At 56.8% G+C, this 21,862-nt stretch overlaps 1 protein-coding gene across 1 annotated transcript in view; it reads right to left on the bottom strand.

The window, feature by feature from the left end:
* Positions 1–21,862, bottom strand: part of RAI1 (retinoic acid induced 1) — a 31,980-nt gene that overhangs the window by 7,776 nt on the left and 2,342 nt on the right.

Here is a 21,862-nt window from a genome sequence, read left to right as displayed (position 1 = left end):
GAAATGCATTGCTTGACATTGTCCTGCACCGTGCCACCTCCCATCGCTTCATCGCTTTGCATCACCTTGCATCGCATTGCCTGGTGTCACATCACCTTGTGTTGCATCGGTTTATATCAGCCTGCATTGTCATCTTGCATTACATTGCTTTACATCAGCGTGCTCTGCATCACCTTGCTTTGCATCGCTTTACATGGCCCTGCATTGTCACCTTGCATTGCATTGCTATATGCTGCCCTGCACTGTCACCTTGCATTGCATCACTCTGCATCACATCACATCGCTTTGTGTTGCATCACTCTGCATTGCATCGCCTTGCACTGCATTGCTTTACATCACATTGCATTGCCACCTCACACCACAATGCTTTATATTGTTCTGCACCACATCACTTCACATTGCATCATTTTACCTTGCATCGCATCACTTTGCATTGCATCACCCTGCATCGCATCGCTTTGCATCGTCTTGCTCTGCATCACATCACCTTTCATTGAATTGCTTTACACCACCCTGCACTGTCACCTTGCATTGCATCGCTCTGCATCACATCACCTTGCCTCGCACCACTTTATCGCCCTGCACTGTCACCTTGCATCGCATCGCTCTCCATCGCATCACCTTGCCTTGCATCGCCCTGCACCACCCCCCATCTCAGCAGCTGGCCCTGCATCACGTCTCATCGCCCTGCATCGCATCACACTGCATCGCCCCGCATCACCCTGCACCATCCTCCAGCATATCTCCCCATGTCACATCGCCCTGCATTGCATCCTGAGGGCTGGGGGTTGCCCGGGGGTCCTGCTGCCTCCTCTCACCCTACAGCATGCTTCTTCCCCACCTACCACAGCTTCACAGGATGGAAGCCCCTCCCCAGCCATGACCTGCAGAGTGCCGCCACCCCAAAGCTCTGCTGGGTCCCCTGGTGTTCTCTGTGCTCCACGCACCCACAGCCCATCTCTCAGCAAATCCCTTAAGGGGTAACCCTTCCTCCTGGAGCTGCCGGCACCCTGCGCATCCCCGCAAACACCCCGCTCATTGCCATTCTTTGTAATTATTGTGATAATTACTGGAGGCAGCAGCCTGGAGGGACAAGAACGCGGGTCTCTGCTGCAAGAAAAAACTCATTTCAACTTCCTGGGTCTGCCTGTCTGTGCCTGCAGCCGCCTCCCGCAGCCCCCCCTCCCCAGCCAATAACCCCAGCGCCGGTGCGATGCCATCTGGAAGCTGTCTGCTCCCGCCAGCAGCCGCCGATTAGCCGAGCGCTCAGCACAGCCGTCATTAAACGGCCCCATTTCCTCTCCCCGCCCGTGCGAGGTGCGGGGAAGCACCTGGGTCACCCTGCTTTGAGCTCACAGCGGGGCCCTGCGTGCTCAAGAACAGATCCTATGTGGGGGATGCAACCTGCCCGACCCCAGCGGGTTGGAGGTGTGGGGTCCCCCTGTGATGTTGCTCCTGCAGTGACCCTGCTGCAGCCCATGCTGTCCCCTCCTCAAGGAGCTTAATAAATCATACCCAGCACCTGCCAGATGCTGAGCTCAGCACCGTGCCAAAATGCGTCGAATCAGTGCAGATCCGGACTGCCCCTCTGCCCACAGCTCCCGTGTATGCACTTCATCAGTCCCACGCTGGCCTCAATTTCTGCAGTGTCCCATGAACAGCATTCACATCTCAGCACCTTTTTGGAGTTTCTCCACGCATGCAGGCATCTATTTCTGTATGGGAAGCTCTTGGGGACGCCTTGCAATGTTGCACCACTCCAGCACCCCAATCCCTCCCCCATATCTCCACCCAGAGCCCCTTTCCCTTCTCTTTCCACCTCGCTGCTCCATTTTGCAGCTGCATTTCATGGCCCACACGGGCAGTGCACGTGGTAGGGCATATATCTCGGGGAACAGACAGCTCCATTAGGATCCGGTAAGCCTGCTGCTGGAGCCCCTAATGGTGAAGGGCTGTGGGGGCTGCCCTGTCCTGCTCCGAGGCCGGGGGGGGGGGCGCGGGCGCTGTGAGAACAAAGGAAGAAAATCAAAGCCAGGCTCTGGGGCAGCCCCGAGCAGCAGCAAGAGAATGAAAGGGAGAAAAGAGCCCCTAATGCCGCACATGGAAGTGGGTTTGAAAAATGGGATCGGACGGAGAAAATGCCGGGTTGGTGCTTTCAGGGGAGCCTTCTCCCTCCCTGCTCCTTTATTATTAATTATTATTACTTTTCCAGACAGCTGGGGCAACACCAGGCTGCGCAAAGCACCTGGCACGAGGGCACATGTGTAGGGTGAGGATATTTGGGGGACACACATGTAGGATTTGCACATGTGCAGGGCATGCATGCATGTGGGGCTTGCACATGTTCAGGCTTTGCATTCATGCAGGGTGTGCAGTGCTGGGCACACAATTGGGTGTGCATGCATGGAAGCTCCTGGGGCAGCATTGTGCCCCAGCTCTGCATTGGTTCTCCATCTAGACTGAGCTCCCAGTGAGGTGCAGTGCCTGCAGCCCTGTGCTGTCGGGAGGCCACACTGTGCCAGCAGCACTGGCCTATCTGGGGAGTTCGGGGCCACCTCTGCCCTGAGCTGTGCCACAGCTTTGCAGGAGCAGGGACTGAGCAGATGTTGCTGCCTGATGTAGGCTGTTTCAGAGCAAGCGCTTTAATGGCATCAAATCAAGCTGTTGACAGCAGCAAGGTTAAGTCCCTTTGTAGGAGAGGGAGGAGGAAGTGGCTGCGTCCCCAGGGCTATGCAGCGCTCCCTGCCACAGCCCCAAGGAAGGTGCCACCCCCCTCCAACGCTGCGGTGGGATCCATGTGGGGTCAGGGGGCTGCACTAAGCAGCCCTAAAAAGGCACTGCGGCTGCACATGGGGACTCTGATACAGTGCCCCAAGGGTGACCTCAGGAAGGGCTGTGTCTGTCAGAGGAGATGAGAATGGTGGGGACATCACAGTGCCTGGAGCCAGCATCGTCCTGCCTCTGCCACACACAGAGCCACACTCACATCTGGCTATGGCCACCTTGGAGCATTTCGTCCCTTCTGTCCCCAGAGACAGCCCAGATGGCCCCAGAGCTGCTAGAACAGCCCTGGGGTCACCCTCTGCGGTCCCACAGGACCCACAGCACCTCCCAGGGGCAGGTGCTGGACCTCTGCCATGCAGTGATGCACGCAGCTGATGCAGTGCACAGGGCTGATGCTGCAGTGCATGGTGCTGATGCAGGGTGCGGTGCTGATGTTGCAGTGCATGGAGCTGACACGGTGCACAACGCCAGGGCATGACACCATGCTCCCAGACTGCCACAGACCCTCTGTGCAGACACCCGCTGGCACCGCAGCTCGCAGCCTGCCTCCTGCTCACGCAAGGCGCTGCGTGGCTGTGTTTGCCTTCATTCTCACCCCCGCTCCCCCCTCACTCTTTCCCACCCCCTCTCCCTGATGGCTGGCAGGCAAAAGGTACAGAGCACCATGAGGACCAGATCTGGAGACCTATACCACAACCCAAGAGCTTGGGAAGCACCCAGGACCCCCCCCAGCCCCACAGGACCGTGCCTGGGGGCGATTTCCCTGCCCACCCCCCCCAAGCTCCTCTGGTTCTCAGGCTCTGGCTTTTCTGATGCGACATCAACAAGGACTCAGCAACTAAAAATAGCAGTGCACGCTCACAGGGTAATGCTGTGCAGTAGGAGCAGCGCTGCCCTGCGGAACCCCCCCACTCCAGACCCTGCTCCTAAATCCCCCCACCACCCCACCACAGCCTGGGGGGAGGAGGGGTCAGCCCCATAGAGCTGTTGGAGGAGGGGGGCTTCCCAGTGGATGCTTTCTTGGGGGAGAAAGTGCCTATCAAGGAGTGTCAGCTCCGGATTTGCTTAATTGTGAGCTGGTGGAGTTTAAAGAAACACTTTCTGGCAGGTTGCCACACCGCAAACTGCTTGGTATAATTTTATTATTAAGGGAGGAGAGAAAAAAGGGGAGAGAGGGAAGGGGGAAGGAAGGCAGCGGCGGAGCTCTGCACAGCACTGGGAAACGTCCCCAGGGGACACGGAGGTACTGCTCCAGGTGCACCCCCCTTCGGTGCACCCCTGAACACACCTCTTCTCCAACGCACCCCTTTAATGCACCCCATTACCTACCCTGCATCCAATGGATCCTCCTTCAATGCACCCCCTCTCCAGTTCATCCCATGTATGCACCCTCTCCGGTGCCCCCTTCCAACGCACTCTTCAACAAATCCTCACCCCAGTGCCCCCTTCACGCACCCTTTTTCCTCTGCACCCTTTTAATGCACTCTCGATGCAGCGCACCCCTTACCACATCCCTTTCCCAACGCACCCCATTAAAGCACCCCTCCTCCAAAGCACCCCATTGATCCCTCTCCCCCAATACCCCCTTCTAATGCCCCCTCATCTCCCACGCAAGCCCAAGGAAGGGGCACACACAGGGCAGCCCCCAGCCCCCTTCCCCCCTCCCCATCTCCCCGTGCCCCCCCGGCGCTCAGCGGAGCGCAGCAGCTGTTCCCTGCACACTTCACTTGCCCGCAGATGATGATAAATGGCGCTGGGGCTGCGCCGCCCATTGCGCGGGGGTGGGCGGATGCGGGCAGCCAGGAGGAGGGATGGGGTGCGCAGACCCCCCCTCCACCACCCCCCCCCAGGAACGGCTGCTCCTCCCATCCGGCTGCTGGGGAATTCCCTGAGCAGGTCCCTCCCTGAACCCCCCCAGATGGAATTCCCATCGCAATGGGGTACAGCCTTCCCCATGTGGGGCACGCAGCCCATGAATCCCGCCCACACCCCCCTTTTTTTTTTTCCCCCAGCTTTGCTCTGCTCCTCCCCGGTGAGGAATTTTGCTTGGGAAAAACACTGCCTGCAAACCTCACTCATGACTCAACGTTTCTGCTCCGCCACTGCTGCCAGGGGAAGCCCGCTGTCCCCCGGCCTTCCCTCCAGCCTGGAAATCCGGCTCAGCCCCCCCCTCGCTTCCTCCATTCCCTCTTTTTTCCCTCCTTCATTTATTATTTTTTTCCCGTTGCTTTTTGCTTATCCCAGGGAGAAGGGCTCTTTGCAGCAAGCCGCCGCGTCTCTCCTTGCCCCTGCACGCTGCCAGCTGGCAAGAGAGGGCTTTGCAAAAAGAAAGGGATTAAAAACTAACATACAAGCAACCCCGAGACTCGCTGCAAAGCAGATGCTCCACCTGAGCTTCCCTGGGCAATGCCTCCTGCAAAGCAAACGAGCTCCGAAGGCAAAATTCATGGCAGGGCCGAGCATGCAGTGAGGGCGGCCGTGTGCTTATCACTTCCCCCACCAACAGGATTGACATCAACCTTGAGGCGCTCACAGGAGAGAGGAAAACAAGTCGATGGCTGCACAGGAAATATGGCTGAGGTTAAAGAAGGACCTGGCCTGCCCCGCGCTGCAGACAAAAGCAAGGACAGCCAACAGGAGCCGTGCCGGGGGGGTAACAGACAGATCTTCCCCAGCGCCGCACTGCCCTTCAGCCAACCCGTCAGCCAACCCTATGCCAACCCTTCAAACTCAAACCTTTACCCCAACCCTTCAGCCTCAAACCTGCATCCCCAACCCTTCAGCCAATCCTAAGCCAATCCTTCAGCCCCAGTGCTTCAGCTCCAACCCGTCAGCCAACCCTATGCCAATCCTTCAAACTCAAACCTTCAGCCCCAACCAAGTGACCCACATGGATGAATCCCAATGTTTGGGTTATTTCTGCTTTTTGCTGGGTGCTCCCAATTCCATCCCAACGCCTTCCTGGCACCACCCCAAATCCCACCTGGGTCTCATCCAGGTCCCATCCCAATCCCACCGTGGTCCCATTTGGGATCCAACCTGATCCCACTCTGGTTCCATCCTGCCCTGTCCTGGTCCCATCCCAATGCCACTGCAGTCCCATCTTGGCCCCATTCCTGTCCCATCCCCGCCTCACCCTAGCCCAATCCCAATCCCAGCCCCATCCCCATTGCCACGTGCCACATCCACCCACCAGGGCCACCTCCTGCAAGCAGCCAACATCTGTGTAAGGAAGCACAAGGCGCCAGCACTTTCCTGAGTGACAGTGAGCAGCACCCAGCACCGATGCTTTTCTTGTTTTGATGGGATGGGGCAGAAGATGTTTCTGACAGGAGCTCCCCAGGCTGCTCGTGGGGTGGCCCCGCTGCCTTCACCCCTCTTACAGGGAGGAAAATAGAGAAAAAAGGGGTAAAAGGAAATAAAAAAAATTGACATTTGATGTCGTATGATAAATTATCTCGGCATTATATGCTTCCCGTCTCCAAATCCCGAAGACAAACACGCAGGCAGGTTCGCCAGGAAAGCGGCTTTCCAAAGGCCGTCCTCCATTCCCCCATTATTGCCTCTGTCAATCATCGCCGCCGCGATCCTAACCTCTCGCACCCTGCAAAATCTGCCTGTTCCTTTTGTTCCTGCTGAAAACAGGGGGGGAGGAAAGGGGGAAGGGAGCGGAATTTGGGGCAGGGAACTTCCAAAAGGGATGATTAAGGAGTTAATCTGCCTGAAATAGATAAGGAGCTTAGAGCTGCTGGTATTTTACTGTCCAAGTTTGGATTCAGTGTGTCTTAAACACTGGCTGGAATGTACTTAGATATGACCAAAGTACATGTCCCCCCGAGGAATTACGAGGTTGCCAATTAGATTTGCTTCCCAGATTCACTCAAACCTTCACAAGCTTCTTCAGAGCAGGGAAATTGCTGCCTGTCCCCGGGGAGCAGGGGGAGGCGCGGAGACGCGCTGCCCTCCTTATGAATGAATAAATCACGGCGGCGCAGAGGCAGCAGGGGGGTTCGTGGCAGCACGGCGCTGCTGGAGGAGGAGAGCCGGGGAAGCCGTGGTGGGCACAGGGCATGGTGTGGTGGGGCTTCCCCTGGTGGGCGTGGGGTTGGGGGCTGCTGCGGTGGTGCTGGGGGCAGGAGCAGTGAGTGAGGCAGGACAAAGAGAGGGGAAGGAGCTGTGGTTCTGAGCCTGGTGGTGTGCCACGCCGTGTTGTTCTGTGCCATGCTGTGCCATGCCATGATGTGCCATGCCATGCCACACTGAGCCATGCCATGCCATTCCATGCTGTGCCATGCCATGATTTGCCATTTCATGCCATTCCATGCTGTGCCATGCCATGCTGTGCCATGCCATGCCACACTGAGCCATGCCATGATGTGCCATGCTGTGCCATTCCATGATGTGCCATGCCATGCCACACTGAGCCATGCCATGCCATTCCATGCTGTGCCATGCCATGCCACACTGAGCCATGCCATGCCATTCCATGCTGTGCCATGCCACGCTGTGCCTTGCCATGCTGTGCCACGCTGTGCCGTGTCATCTCACTCTGCACCATGCTGGGTCACATTATGCCATGCCATGCTGTGCTATTCCATACCATGCCACATTGTGCCTTGCCGTGTTGTTCCACGCCATATTGTGCCATGCTGCACCATGCCATGCCATTCCATGCTGTGTCACGCCATGATGTTACATGTCATACCACATCATGCCATGTCATGATGTACCATACCATGCCACACCATACCATGCCATGCCATACACACATGCACCAGGAGAGCCCTATTGATCAACCCTAGGAGCAGCCCCACAGCACAACCCAGACAGGGAACCACCACCCAAAAAGCAAAGCCACCATCAGCAAGGCAAAACAGCAACAAAAAGCACCCAGCCTCCAGCACAAAAGCACCCCTTTACCCTCATGTTAACAACACTGTTATTTGTAGCACTCCACAGCACACTGGTGTAAGCTGAGCAAAGTATCATAGTCTGGGGGCAATGCAGCCCCATCGGAGAGGGGCGGGTGGCCCCTGAGCTGCTGGAGCAAAGTTGCAGGAACATCAGCTCGGGATGAAGAGTCCTGGTAACAGTTGCTATGTGAAACATTCAGAGGTGGAATTTACTGTCACAGTTAATAATAGATGAAGGTTTTAGAATGTTTGATGCTTTACATTTTAAGCCGTTTGATTTATAATGTTTCAGAAAAGGAGGGGATAAAGCAGGGGGGAAAAGGCAGGAGGCAAATGGCAGCGTGTGGTAAACATGTGGGGATGGCCGGAGCTGAGACATGGAAGCATGAAAAGATGGGGCCCGACTGGGACTGATCCCCTCAGCCTCCAGAACGCATTGCCTTCCTTGTTGTTTTCTGTTTTCCTTAAATGGATGCATCTCTTCTCATTACTGACTTGCTGGCGCTGCGCTCCCTCATGCAGGTGTACCTCAAGTGGCCTCCTTAAATAGCAGCACACTGTGCTGGTGGGGTGCGCTGATTGGGAACGCGGTGCCAAAACAAACAGAAGGGTCTCGCTCCCCTTCTGTGCCACTGCTGTGCTTGTATGAGGGCACAGTGATGGCCCAGACCCTGCTGAGTTCTGTGCGCTGGTACTGCCTGAATGGAAGGATGCTGGGTGGAGAGATGAGGGATGGAGGCATGAGGGATGGAGGGATGAGGGATGGAAAGGTGCAGGACGGGGTGAAGGGATGTTGGGCGGAGGGATGGGCTGGAGGGAATCTGCTTGAAAAAAGGTCACTGCAATCTCCTAAATGAGGATGTCCTCAGTGGGCTGATGCTCTCCATTCTCTAAAGGAGCAGAAAGAGACTGCAGTGTCCCTTGGTGCCCTGTGGTATCTCCTGATGGGCCGTGAGGCCGTGCAGCACCAGGATGCTGTGGCCCACTGCTCTCCAGTTCCTTTCTCCAGCTTTTCCCAAGTCCTGCAGCATCCCAGCCCCAGCTTGAGAAATGAACACTCCATCAGGATTCAGTCCCCAGAATGGAACAGCAAGTGGCAGCAGGCGAGCACCCAGAACTGGGCAGAGAGCTCAGCAGAGTCCTAATCCAATGGGGAAAGGGAATAAGCCACGTTTTCTCCCAAGCAAGACTTGAAGCAACACAGAAGAGCCAGAGGAGTCCTGAACACAGAGTGGGCAGCACTCATGTGCCCCCAGCCCGATGTCCATGGGATGTCCCATACCCCAGAAAGCTCTGTGGCTGCCACCCGCTCCCTGCACAGACACAGGAGGTGGCAGGGACACGTTCCTTGCTGCTCCCGCTGCCCCCACATCATCCCCACAGGGTTTGGCATTCCCACGGGTCCCGGGGCTGAGCGGCCCCATGATGTCTCAATTAGGGATTGTGCACCACCCGATTTACATATGCACAGCCCGTAAGGAGCGGAGTGTCACTTCTTTATAGGGCTCCTTTGACACATGGGGTAGCTCGCCTTAATGAGGGGGATATTCCACAAAGATCCGTTACTAATGGGCTTGAGGGCGGCGAGCAGACGCTTGCACAGCCACAGCCAGAGCCCAGCTGGGGTCCCACTGAGAGCCTGGAGGCTCAGCCCCCCCGCTGCCCCACTGCGGATGGGTTTTGGGGCATTCCAATGGTTCCTTGGCATCACAGAGCAGTGTCACCTCCAGTCTTTGCTTGGCCAGAAAATCCATTTGCAGAGCATACTGAGAGCAGGAGCCTCACATTTCAGCATGGCAGCCCTTTCACCCATCCCCGAAACAGCCTCAGCAGCTCCAGGAGGAGCTCTCCAAGCCAGCAAAGGTCCAGCATCCCCAGTACATTATGCTGTTTCCACTCCAAGCACCAAAAATATCGACATCCCCAACAATTAGCTGCAGGTCAGTTATCTCCAGGAGACCATATTCTCAAAATCCACACAATGGCCTTCAAACCCAAACCCTCATCCGACAGGTTCAGGGGTGGCTGTGCGTCCCTCCCTGCAGAGCCCAGATACGTGCAGCACACGGATGCAGCCCCACTGCCACCCTTGGACCCCCATTAGCAGGAGGTGCTCTGTGAGGCCCCCACCGGCTGCACGGCGTTGGCAGCACCGAGCGGAGCGTCCCAAGGCACTGTCACAAGGCATTAAGCGGCGGTGCTAAAAATAAGGGATGGCAAAAAAAATAAACAAGGAAACGGCAAAGCCCTGCCCACCCCCAGCTGGGGGCTTGGCTGGATTGGATTCCCTCCCTCCGCCCCCATATCACCCCGCACACCCTACTGGAGGGATCTGGTGGTGGTGGAGGGGATGAGGACATGGTCGGTGCCCAAGGTTGGAGTGGAGCCACGTGCCCGGCTGCAGGAGGATGGCTGGCGTTGGGCACCAGCTGGTGGGATGCAACGAGCAGCGCGTGTCCCACTGCCACCTCTTGTCCCTGCAGTTCCCTGGGGGTGTAAGCACACAGCGCTGCCCTCGCTCAGCCCCACAGCCTGGGGAGCACACTGGGCCCCACTGCCTGCCTGCACTCCATGTGGACATGGGGAATGCTGTCCCCACACTCCTGGCACGGGATGGAGTCCATGTCTGCAGCCAGAGCCGTGTGCCCGCCCCGGTGCCTGGGCTCCGGCTGGAATGAATGCATGCACATACCTCTGCCTCAGCATGTGTGTTTGCTCTTCTCTTCCACGGCTGTGATTGATTAAAGGATCAGGGACATCTGAGAATGGAGGCAGCAGCGGCAGCAGCAGCAGCAGCTCCCTTTGGACTTGGAGAGCTTCCTTGCCTGCTGCTTGCTGCTGCCGTTGCCTGTCAGGCAGCTTTTAATCAAGGTTTGCTTATATCTGCAAAGGCCTTTCCCAGAGGGATGAAGGGAGGAAAAGAGGGGGGGAGAGTATATTAACATGCCAGCCACCCTCCCTCTGCCTCTCCTTTGTTTATGGAGAGGGTCAGTGCTTGGAAACGTCTGACAGGGACAGGGATGGCGCTTTGGGGGTGCCGGGGGGGCAGGCAGTGTGCTTGGGGATGGGGACAGTGCATGGAGAGAGCAGGGCCTGGCAGCTTGGTGGCCCTGGGTGAGCGGGAGGTCTCTGGTGGGGGACATAGGGACCATCCCAGGTGTTCCCAAATGAGGTCTCAGCATCATACATTAGCTGAGATCAGCACAGCGCTGATGGTGCTGCCATCTGTCCCCACCCCTGCAGAGGGACATGGTCCCTGTCAACCCTCTGTGCCACAACAGCCACAACCAAGAGCCAAGAGGTGGCCTCATCCCTGTGTCCCATGTCCCTTCTGTCCCCAGCAGCAATCCTGGGGCTCCAACAGCACTGAACCCAAAGGGACCTCCCAGGAGAACAAGGAAGGGTTTGGCCATGATGTTGGGATGCTAGCACTGCCCAACCCCAACAGCACCCACAGATCACCTGCTCCAAGCACACACCACAGACTCCAGGTGCAGGGCACCCAGCCTGGCAATCTGGTGACCCCCAGCCCCGTCCTCTCCATGAGCACTGTCTGTCCCTGCTGCCATTCAAGCGCATCGCACAGGCTCCCCGCGTTACCTTATGGCTCAGCTAATGACCTGCTGCAAGTACGACTTGAAAAACCGCACTCCTCGCCAGCCATTAAACTGGTTAGGACCAGCGGGTCATGCTTTATTGCTTTAATAACTGAGTTTATGAAAGGTCGTCTCATAACTGATAACATGCATAATTTTTGTAACTTAATTAATGCTGCTAATATACTGGAGTCTCCATCAGCTGCTGTTGCAACTGATGTGCAGTTTGCATCCCGAGCGGGTGAGCGCAACCCGGAGCTTGCTGTGCATCAAGGTGTGGGGATGCTCTGCAGCACATCCTCATCCCAACCCTGTGGTGCTGCAACTAAGAGCACGGCTTGCAGTGACTCCCTGGCTGCAAGGAAACTTCTATGAGTGTGCAGGAGTGGGGATCCCAGCTCCAAACCTGATCGGCCAATGCCTGCAGCAAAGCTATTTCTCTACATGCCCACATGCTCAGCTGTTGGAGCCAAGGGCGCATGCACCTCCCGGGAGAGTTCTGGCCTAGGAAGGATCAATGCCTCTGCACCTTCAGCAAACTCCATCCCCACTGAGATGGGAATTGGGAAATGAGTTTTGCCTTGAGGAAGAATTTGGGGCTGTGCCATGGCGGTTTCCCCCACTGACCCCACTTTTCCCAGTGATGCTGCTGGCACGGGGCAAGCTCCTCAGTGCCACGTACCAGCCACGGCCCCACAGAGCTCAGTGTCAGCAAGCAGCCCCAGCACTGCATTTTTAAGGCCAACTTCTTCAACAAGAATGCATTTTTCTCATTAGGGAGAGGAAAAATAAAGGCAAACAGCTTCTCCCCAGCACCCAAACGCACGCACACCTGGAGGGCTGCAAACAGAGGCAGTTCCAGGGAGCAGAGCCCTGCAAAAATGCTCCTGAATGGGAGCACATACAGGAGCTGCAGCACACACAAGGAGCTGCAAATCCCAGCCCTGCACACTGCACTGTGCTGCTCCAGCTGCCTGCTTAGTTTTGCAAATTCTGGCTGCAAAAAGCCAACATGTCTGCTGCTGCTGCTGCTGCTGCACGGCAGTGATTGCTCAGCTCTGGTTATCGCCTGCCAGCACAGCGCTGCTGCACCGGGGCAATGCAGGTAGACAGATAATTTCCCAGCGAGTTTTCCAAGGCAGTGGGTGGAATCTGCTTGCGTGTGATTAGACAGCTTGGCTTTTTGTTTTCCTTTAGAGAGAAGGGGAAAAAAAAAAAAAAAAAAAAAAAAGAGAGGCATGAAATATGCGGCTTCCCATCCCCTCTGCCCTGCAACACAGCCCTGCACGCATCGCAGAGATGGTCCCTCCGGGACGCACAGCTTTGCCCACACTCTGAGCAATGATCCCGTGGAACGAGGCTGTGATCTGTCATCAATCACTGCGGGCGCTTCGCCCTCCCTTGCACGCTGTGAGAGCGAGCTCCTGGCTCCCAAAATCAAAGGGTGCAGTGTGGGAGGGGTGCTGGAGCCCTGCGTAGGGACGTGGTGCGGGGAGCCAGCGTGCAGCCCCATGGTGGGAAAGGGAAGAGCCCGGCAGCACTGGAATCGCGCAGCAAGGTGGCATCAGGATAAGCTCCCCAGCAGCTCTGCCCTGCCATGGAAGGCAATGGCTGGGTTGAAAGCCTGTGCTGCCCCTGGGGAGCTCAGCACTGCGTTCCCATCCTGCGCGATCCCGTCTGTCCGTCCATCTGTCTGTCCACAAATACCAATTACGGTTTGGGAGAATGTATATCTGAGATGTGCAAATACAAAAGGCAGGAAATAAAAGTCATCTCTTACCGAAGAGGAGAGGTAACCATGACTACCTGGGACCTCATTTAAAACTGTGCCGGCCGCAGGCTAAAAGGCACCGCTTCCCATTGTTACACGCGTTTACGAAGTGCTTTGAAACCCCCGAGCCCCCCCAAAACCAGCTGGAAAGTACGGCTGGCAATGAGAAATGGGGCGGGGGGCGGGGAGGGGGGGTGATGGGCAAGCTATTTATTTCTGTTTGCAGGTTGGTTCCGCATTCCCCCCCGCTACGTGAGCGCTGCAACTTCAAATGAGCATCGCAGATGGAGCGCCGGCGCTGGCACCACGTGGCCCCGTGGCACAGCCACGACCAGTGACCAACACCCACAGTGTGAGTGTGGCTACCATGTGCCCAGGGCTCGGTAGCCACCGGTGCCAGCCCCGCCACAGCGTCTGCTTCCCCACAGGGCCAACTGGGGCATTTTCTGCTTTTTTCTTTCCGAGCAGGGGAACAACAAATGGTGAGGAGTGAGTGATGGATCGCCCGTCTGCGTGCACAAACGCCCTTTGATCGGGGATGTGAATGGGGCATTGAGGAGCGGGCCGCTCCCAGCCTGGGAAGGACGCGGCATCCCAAAGCGCTGCGGTTGTGCCACGTGGCTCCTGAGCTGCCCTCAGCTCTGAGCTTTTGGGGACCCTTTAGGAACGTCCCCATGGGGCTGAGGCACGGTGATCCATCGGGTGATGGATGGTCCCAGCTCCAAGCTCGGCATGTGAGCAGTTGGACGCATGGATTTCCTACCCGTGTATCAAGGATGGGTCAGCGCCGGACGGTGCCACAGCGATGCCCCACTGGAACACCCACACGTCACTGCAGTAACAAACTGAGGGCTCAGTGTGGGGTGTGCCCCCGTGCTGGGCTATGGGGAACCCATTGGGATGGCACAGAACCCACTGTCTGTGCACTCTGCAAATCCTCGTCCTGTGAAAGCATCATATAATGCTTCTCTGGGGTAGGGAATGGTGCTGCTGAGGCTGGGGCTGGGGTAACGGGGGTGAGGTCATGGCATGAATGTGAGCTCAGAGCTGCGCATGCTGGGTAAGCAGGCACAACCCATGGCCCAAATCTCGGGCCACAGCACCGGGCTGCAGGCGGGTGCCCAAGGCAGGAATTATGGTCTGTACAAAAGACAATGACAGTGAATCTTGTTACTGGCTTTTCAACAAACGTAATTCCTTTTTATTAGAAAATTAAAGGGTATGAAAAGCTTTCCAAGGCTGAAGAGCTGAAATGTGCTTTCATAAAATATGCGGCATCTGATAAAACGGATTTGCTGTCTGCCTGCCCCGCTGCCTCCCTTCCTGCTGCTTTCCCCCTTCTGCCAAAGCACTGACCCCACTCTGCCCCACATCCCTAAATGGGAGCACTGAGCCCATGGGGATCACAACACAGCCCCCAACTCTTGTATGCAACAGCACCAGTCTCTAATTTTTTAAGCTGAACAGAGCTCTGAATGGCAGTTTATCCCCTCTGGGGCTGCAGGTTACGACTGCTGACCCAACCCACCCCTAGCCCTAACTCCCTAATCATCACCCAGCCAGACCGCACAGCAGTTATGGGAAGGTAATGAGAGGTGATAACGGGCAGCCAGGGCACTAAGGTAACCCGAGGTATGTCATCTCTTCCTTTTCATGTTTCCTTCTCCAGGTTTTCCACCGCCCCCAAGGCCCAAACCAGCCGGCCAGGATCATGGGCACACAGAGCGCCATAGTACCAGGGCAAGGGCACAGCCCCATCCCTGCATCTCGTGTGGGCACAGCACATCTCCATGGAGGGCTTTTAGCTGCGGTGCTGGGACTGATCATGGGGACAGCGCCGTGACACCATGGTGACCGTCACCTTACGCTGGCAGAGACGCAGGGAGGCGGCACAGCAGAGCCACTAATCCCAGCTCCATCGCCAAGCGACTCCATAGAGACACCTGGATGACCCAGGGCCGGGTGCAGGCCGCCTCCAGCCCGGCCACGAGGGCAGGATGGCAGCACCGGCGCTGACACCGCGGCACGGCGCGTCCCGGTGTGCCCCCTCCAGGCATCACCGCCCCGCAGCCATCGTCCCCTCCCGCACGGCGCCCGCGTGCCGGCGATTACCGCAGGAAGAGCTGTAACGCTACAGCGAGCCTCGGCGCTCAGCCCCGCTACAAATCAGGGTCAGGCAGCAGCGCTGTTCGACAGAACCCGCCACGACGTGCTCCTGCTCCTAATGCCTTCCCCGGCGCACAGCAGGGACACGGAGCAGAGCGAGACGGGGCCGAGCGCGGCCCCCGGGGGTGTTTTCTCTTCTGTTTGCTCCGGTTTTACCTTTCCACAGCTGCGAATGTGGTTACAACACGTTTGCCGTGCCTATTTTTAGAGCTGCACGTCGTTTCTTCTCCATCGTGAGACAGGAAATGCTGACGGGACCGATGGCTGCGGGGCCATTCGCTCCTCCCCGGATGGTGCCTTCGAGCAGCACTCGCATCCTGCACCTCCACTGCAACCAACAGGGGGAGAAGCCCCCAGCCCCCCAGCTCTTTGCTATCCACATAGAACCAGGAGAGTGTGGCAAGCCCGCTGTGCCTCAGTTTCCCCAATGCAAGCCTTAGAGTAGAGACAACAACCCATCAGCACGGACGGCGATGCAGCAGCACCGGGCATGGGGCTGTGCGCTGCCTTCCCCAAGCGTTTCCCCATTGCCGCCATCCCACAAACCCACATATGCAAAGAAACAACCCGGAGCCGCCGAGCTCCATCCCCCGAGCCGCGTGCCGCCGCCCGTGCCTGGCTCTGAGCGCGGTGTCGGCAGCCAGCGAGCGCGGCCGTGCGGGTACCCGCTGTTTGAATGTCAACACCTCATTTATACATCTTGATTGGCTCTCATCAGCCATGCTGTGTTACACCTGATTGCTCCGAGCCGGCGCGGGGTGCCAGACTGCAGCGCGTAATTTCATTTAATTGGCCCTCCATCCCAAGCAAAATAGAGGAAGAAAGAAACAATAAAGCATCCTCCTCTCCTAAAAGCCATTCAAATCGATGCATCTTTTCGGGTTGTTTTCCCTTTGCAGGTTGGAGGGCTCTGGAAGTCCCCCCGGCGGCGCCGGTTCCCGTGTGCCCTCATTGCGCCCGCTCTCCCACGCGTGTCACGCTCGCCTGTGCTCCTTCTCCTGCACGTTCTAGCAAACCACTGAGGCTGAAATTTCAATTAAGAAAGAGAAATAATTACCCGCCGCTCCACATTTCCTCTAAAATGGTAGCCAATGCCAGCCAGCCGAGTCATCGCCTCCCGCTGCGGCTTGGCGCGCGCCGGCGGGCTGCCGTCCCAGTGACATTTTCAGGATAACACCGGTGGCTGAAGTCTGGCCCCAGGCCACAGCTCTGCTTGGGTTCACCCCACTGGGGTTGCAATAGGCCCAAAACCTGCTTGGAGGGGTGCTGCAGCATTCTACAGGCATCCCTTCTCGTCAGACAGCCCAAATAGTTGGGGTATCTCCAGGCCCAAGCCATGACCCCACTGTATGTCCCTGTGGTCTGTCCCAGCCAGTGCACCTAGAGGTGCATGCAGATGCATCCATCAGGAGTGAGCCACGCACAAAAGGGCTCCTGCCCAGGATGGTTCCCAAGGAAGGTTCATCACACCAGGTGAGGGAAGAAGCAGCACTCAGGTTTTAGCACCTTGCAGGGCTACAGTTCCCATTTCACATGCAGTGCCTCTCCTGCTCCATCCACCATGCACCCCAGGTGCTCAAGCAAGAAAACGGCAGCAGAACGATGCTAGGGGGAAACGGGTGCTCCCTGCCCCCAGACAGATACAAATGTGCCCCTGCCCAGCAACTCCACGGTAATCTGCTTGTGCTATCATGTGCTACAGGAGCTCTACCTTGAATGAATAGTAATTACGCTCCGACAGCCCCAGCTGCCTGAGGAGCTCAGTGTGTGCTGCAGGGATTAATGCTGCTGAGGAACAAGGTGGAGTGGGGGGCTCAGTATGCCCCAAACCCAACCAACCACAGAACCCCACTGCTTTACCCTCTGCCACCAACAAGGACGGCACCTCATCCTCGCTGGATCTGCACACTCTCCTTCCCCTAAACCCATGGGACCAGGAGAAGGGAGGATACAAAAGCTGGCAGCCCCGTGACCCCCCAGTGCAGCGATCACAAGAGCAGGAAAGCAGCAACCTCAGGCTGCAGATTAGCCCTGCAGTGCACAGGGAGGCAGCAGCCCCCCCCATGGTCAGCATCTCACTGGGGACCACCCAAGCAGCCCCACATCCACCCTTATTCCCACCCCACTGTTCCAGGGGGGCAGAGCCCAGGGGAGGGTCTCTGCCCAAATTGCAGTGCTCTCCCATGGACCACATTCCCTGCTTTTCATGGAGGAGACCTGAGCTGGCCGGCAGCCCCCGCTCTGCCTCTGCATCCCTCCCAATGGACACACTCCCAGCACAGCTTCCAGGCCTTCACCCCTTCTGCAGTGGTGATTTACGCCCTCTGACCGAGCTCCCCCTTTTAAATCAGGCTGATCAATAGCACAATCAGACAATCCTTTTAAGAAACTATCTCATCCGATCCTTCCAGCCAATGATCCCTGCTCTGAGCTGCTCTCAGACACGTCGCACCGGGGCAGGGGGAGCAAGAAAAGCCACGGAGGCAAAGTGGGGTTTCCCCAGTCAATGCAAACCCTCCTGATGCACAGGGGTAGAGATCCAGAAATGCCAACCACTTGATGCCAAAAGCCATCACACCACAGCCCCCTACGGCACCCCCATGTCATCCCATAAGCTACGGGGACCCCATCTGGTTGGGAAGAAGTGGTGAATTGATCCCACCGAGTTCCAGAAGGGCTCTACCGACACTGGCTGCATTTCCACTGAACTGCAAAGCACCGGGTTAACCAGCAGAGAGAGAAGCATCAGAGAACGCTTTACATCTTCAAAGTAAATCAGCTCCTGGAACAGACGCGCACGGTGGCCGAGTGCCCCCTACTCCTTTGTGTGCACACGGCTTTTGGCATTTGTTGTGCTGCTGGAGAACGATGCTGTGCTCTCACCTTGGGGCTGTCCCTCACCCCCTTGTCCCCATTGCCATGGGGGGCCCACATGCCACCCCCATGTCCCCATCTCCATCCTGGAGGTGACCCTGGAGGCAGGATGGTGGCTCAGCACCCGGCAGTGCCTTTGGGGCTGGTGACAGTCATGGTGCAGGACATGCTCTGATAGGACTACGCTCTGCTCCAGAGAACGCAGCCGGTGAGAGGCAGTGGTGTTAATGCTCTACAGCTGCTCTACTGCTCTACAGCTCCTATAGCTCTGGTCATGGTGAAGGACGTGCTTCTACAGAACTAATGGGGTCGAGGCTACAGCACGATGCTGAAGGACGGCGCGCGGGGATGACGAGCCAGGGCTGGCCCATCGAGTAGCCAACCGTGAATATTTGTAACCAGTTTTTCTCCCGTGTTTCATCTCCATGCACACTCACCACCTGGAAGCACAGCTCCGATGGGACCCACACAAGAGCATGCCCAGCACACAGGACAGAGCTGCCCCTCAGTCCCTCTGCATGACCACAACCACCAAACAGGGATGGGGCATCCATCCCAGCCACAGCTGAGCACCAGGTGCACGTTTCAGTCACTGCCATGGTGCAGTGGGGGCACCCCATTACAGCAACCCCCGTGGTACAGGTGATAGAACAGATCTGTGCAGACTGACAGTGCGCTGGCACCAAAGATACAAACCAGTTGGGGTTTTCTCTCCATTCCAGCACTCGGGTATGGTGCAGCCATGGCACCCCCACGGGTTTCCATCAAGGCAGGAATCCACACACGAGACCTTGAGCCAAGTGGACATCCGACGGATCTCCACCAACATGACAGAGCTGTGGCTGACCCACAAGCCTTCTGAACAGTGCAGAGATGGCCATGTGTTGGCACAGGATAGGGACCTGTCCTTTGGGGATCTCCGGGTATTGCGCCAGCCGTCCCCATTTTTCTCCCTTCGCTTGGGACAAAATGAGGGTGAGATGGGTTTGGGAGGAAGCAGGAATTGCCTTCTGCCATTTCCAATCTTTGATAGGCAAGTGGGATGCAAGCAGAAATAACTCAATCAAGGCAGTGCAATTTTTAATTAATTTGTGGAGCCCTTCGCCAGCTGATCGCCTTGGAGACAAAAGGGAGGACTCTCCTTTAAGACTGGTGTGTGCCTGGTACTCTGAGCCTCCCCTTTTCACCAGTGCATCTCTGGTCTTGAAAGCTGCACAAAAGGAAGAATTCCTTGATCTTTTGCCTTGTCTTTTGCTAAGACACACGAGGGGGAGCTGGGCTGGATTCTTTTTCGTTGTTGTTTTTAAGGATTTTTTTCTCCTTTTTATTTTGGAGAACACAAGAAACCTCCTCTCCCAAAAAACGCACGCAGAGAGGGGTGGGAAAAAAGGGGGAAAAAAAAACCAAAACAAACCCACAACCTCAAGCCAAAGAGCACAGAGCGTTTCCCTGCTCCGCCAACACCTCCTGCCCAGCCTGCTCCATCCCCAAGGGGAGGGAGTTGAAAGGTTCACGCTACATCAAGCGGTGAGTAATGCAGCGGGAGGCTCCTGCCGTGCTCAGGGATGGCCCCTCACCCCCCGCGCTGCCCCCAGCCCACAGGGGGGGTCATGCAGACCCCCCCCCACCCCCCCCCCCATCCCTGCTGCCTCTCCAAGTGCAAGTGCGACGCAGGAAGTTCGCAGCAGTGACTGACGCTGCAATTATTGCTGGTCGGCTGCAGGTTGGCTCTTGGCTCCATCCAGCAGCCAACAGCAGCTCCCTCAGCATGGTGCTGAGATGGAGGAGATGTGCATGCCCTGACAGTGCGGTCTGCCTACCCCAAAAGGTGCCCAGGACCTTATTATTTTATTTTGGGATGGTGAGGGGTGTGTGGGCTGGATAAAGCTTCTCAGGCACCAAGCTCCTATTAAAGCCACAGAGTCACAGAATCACTGAGGTTGGAAAAGACCTCTACAATTCCAATCAGCCCAACCACCAACTCATCAGCACCATGCTGCCAAACCATGCCTCTAAAGAGAATCAATCACTATGATTGCAAAAGACCTCCAAGACCATGAAGTCCAACCATCAACCTGCCACCACCACATCACCGAACCATGTCCTCAAAAGTCATCACAGGCAGCAGGAGCTCTGACACCAGAGCAGAACCAGAGCGCTCCTGCCAAAGCCCCCAACGCAGGAGTTCCAGATCCTGCCCCAAGCACCTTGGAACTCATGTTTCCCTGTCCCTGCTGTAGGCAGCCACCAAATGGGGACAGTTACCTGGGTCTGCAAACCCTGGTGACATCTTGTGACTGCCACTAAGCGCTGTGCATAAGGATCTGAGGTCCAAAATCAAAGAACTGAGCCCAAAGGTGCCGACACCTGATGATGGGAGAAGTGGCAGTGATGGAGGGCCCACAGTTCCCGGTGCAGCACTGCCAACACAGCCATCAGGAGTTCAGGTGTCTGGGTCACCGCTTGGCTCCTAGCATGTCTCACCTCTCCATGGCAACAAAGGCCACCCAGCAGGACCTGGGGGTGATGAGACCCCTACCTGTTCCCATCCTGAAAAGTTGAGTGATGGAGAAAGGGGCACCTTGGGTGCGCAGAGGGTCTGTGTGCACTGGATATCCCCACCAGGCGCCATCCTAACTAAGCAACATCACTCTCCCTGCACAAAGCAGGCACGCAGCCCCCCGCACTCTCCTCCATCAATATGGCAGCACCCATCCTGCAACCTGGGGGTCCCCTTATGGCCTCATCCTACCAGCACCCATCCTGCAGCCTGGAGGTCCCACACAAAGCCCCACAGGCTGCAGCACTCCGAGAGGGGCTCAGCCCCACATCCTACAGCACAGCGCATCTAACCACCCATGGGAGCCCAGCATTGGGGTCCAGGGGGGGGGGGGTCCTCACCCCAATGTGGGGGCACCACGGCACACAGCCCCAAACCGAGCAAACGGCGCGCAGCATGAATAACAAAAGCAGCGATCAGTGACGGCTCTCCCGAGGGGCTGTAAGTTCTTCAATTAGAGCTCTCATTATAGGAACGAGAAACTCCACTCCGTCTTCTGTACAGAGAACACTTTTTTTTTTCTCTCCCCCCCCCCCCCCCTTCTCTTTTATATAAAAATGGGAGGGAGGGAGGGAGAGGAAGGCTGCATCTCTAATGCAACAGACAGGTCTGCTGAGATTCACTTTGGCTCTTATTTTGACTTTCATCTCAAAGAGCTGCCCTGGGAATCCATTAAGTCCAATTTAAATCGGCTCTCCGCCCTCATGGCTTCTCCCCGCCTTCCTCTCCCCCCTTCTTCCCCCCCCAGCTCTCTTCTCCCCCTCAATGCAAACAAACACAAAGCGAGGGCCAAGGGCAGCCCCCCACAGACCCCCCACCCCACTTCCACACCGATAAACCCAAACCCAGAGAACCCCCAGCTCCTCTCTGATGCCACCACAGTGCTCCAGAGGCGCTCCCCTTCCCCACCGTGCACACGCACAGGGGTATTTCCATTTTATCTCTTTATTTTGGGGTCCAGTTGGGAGTTTTATCATAGCTCTATCATAGCTCCATGAAAGCCAGCGTGGGGTGGATGGAAGCACTGTGGGTTCTGCTAATGGCACTGCTCCTTCGCAGCCAGTGAGGACAAACCCGACACTTCCTTCCCTCCTTCCCTCCTTCCTTCCTTCCTTCCTTGCTTCCTTCCTTCCTTCCTTCCTTCCTTCCTTCCATCCATCCATCCATCCATCCATCCATCCATCCATCCATCCATCCA

Source organism: Centrocercus urophasianus, unplaced genomic scaffold (assembly GCF_019232065.1).
Source record: "Centrocercus urophasianus isolate 14NV4802_14NV808 unplaced genomic scaffold, USGS_Curo_1.0 seq_1488, whole genome shotgun sequence".
NCBI lineage: Eukaryota > Metazoa > Chordata > Aves > Galliformes > Phasianidae > Centrocercus > Centrocercus urophasianus.
Note: the sequence above shows the minus strand (reverse complement) of the source record. Positions and strands in the feature narration are given on the sequence as shown.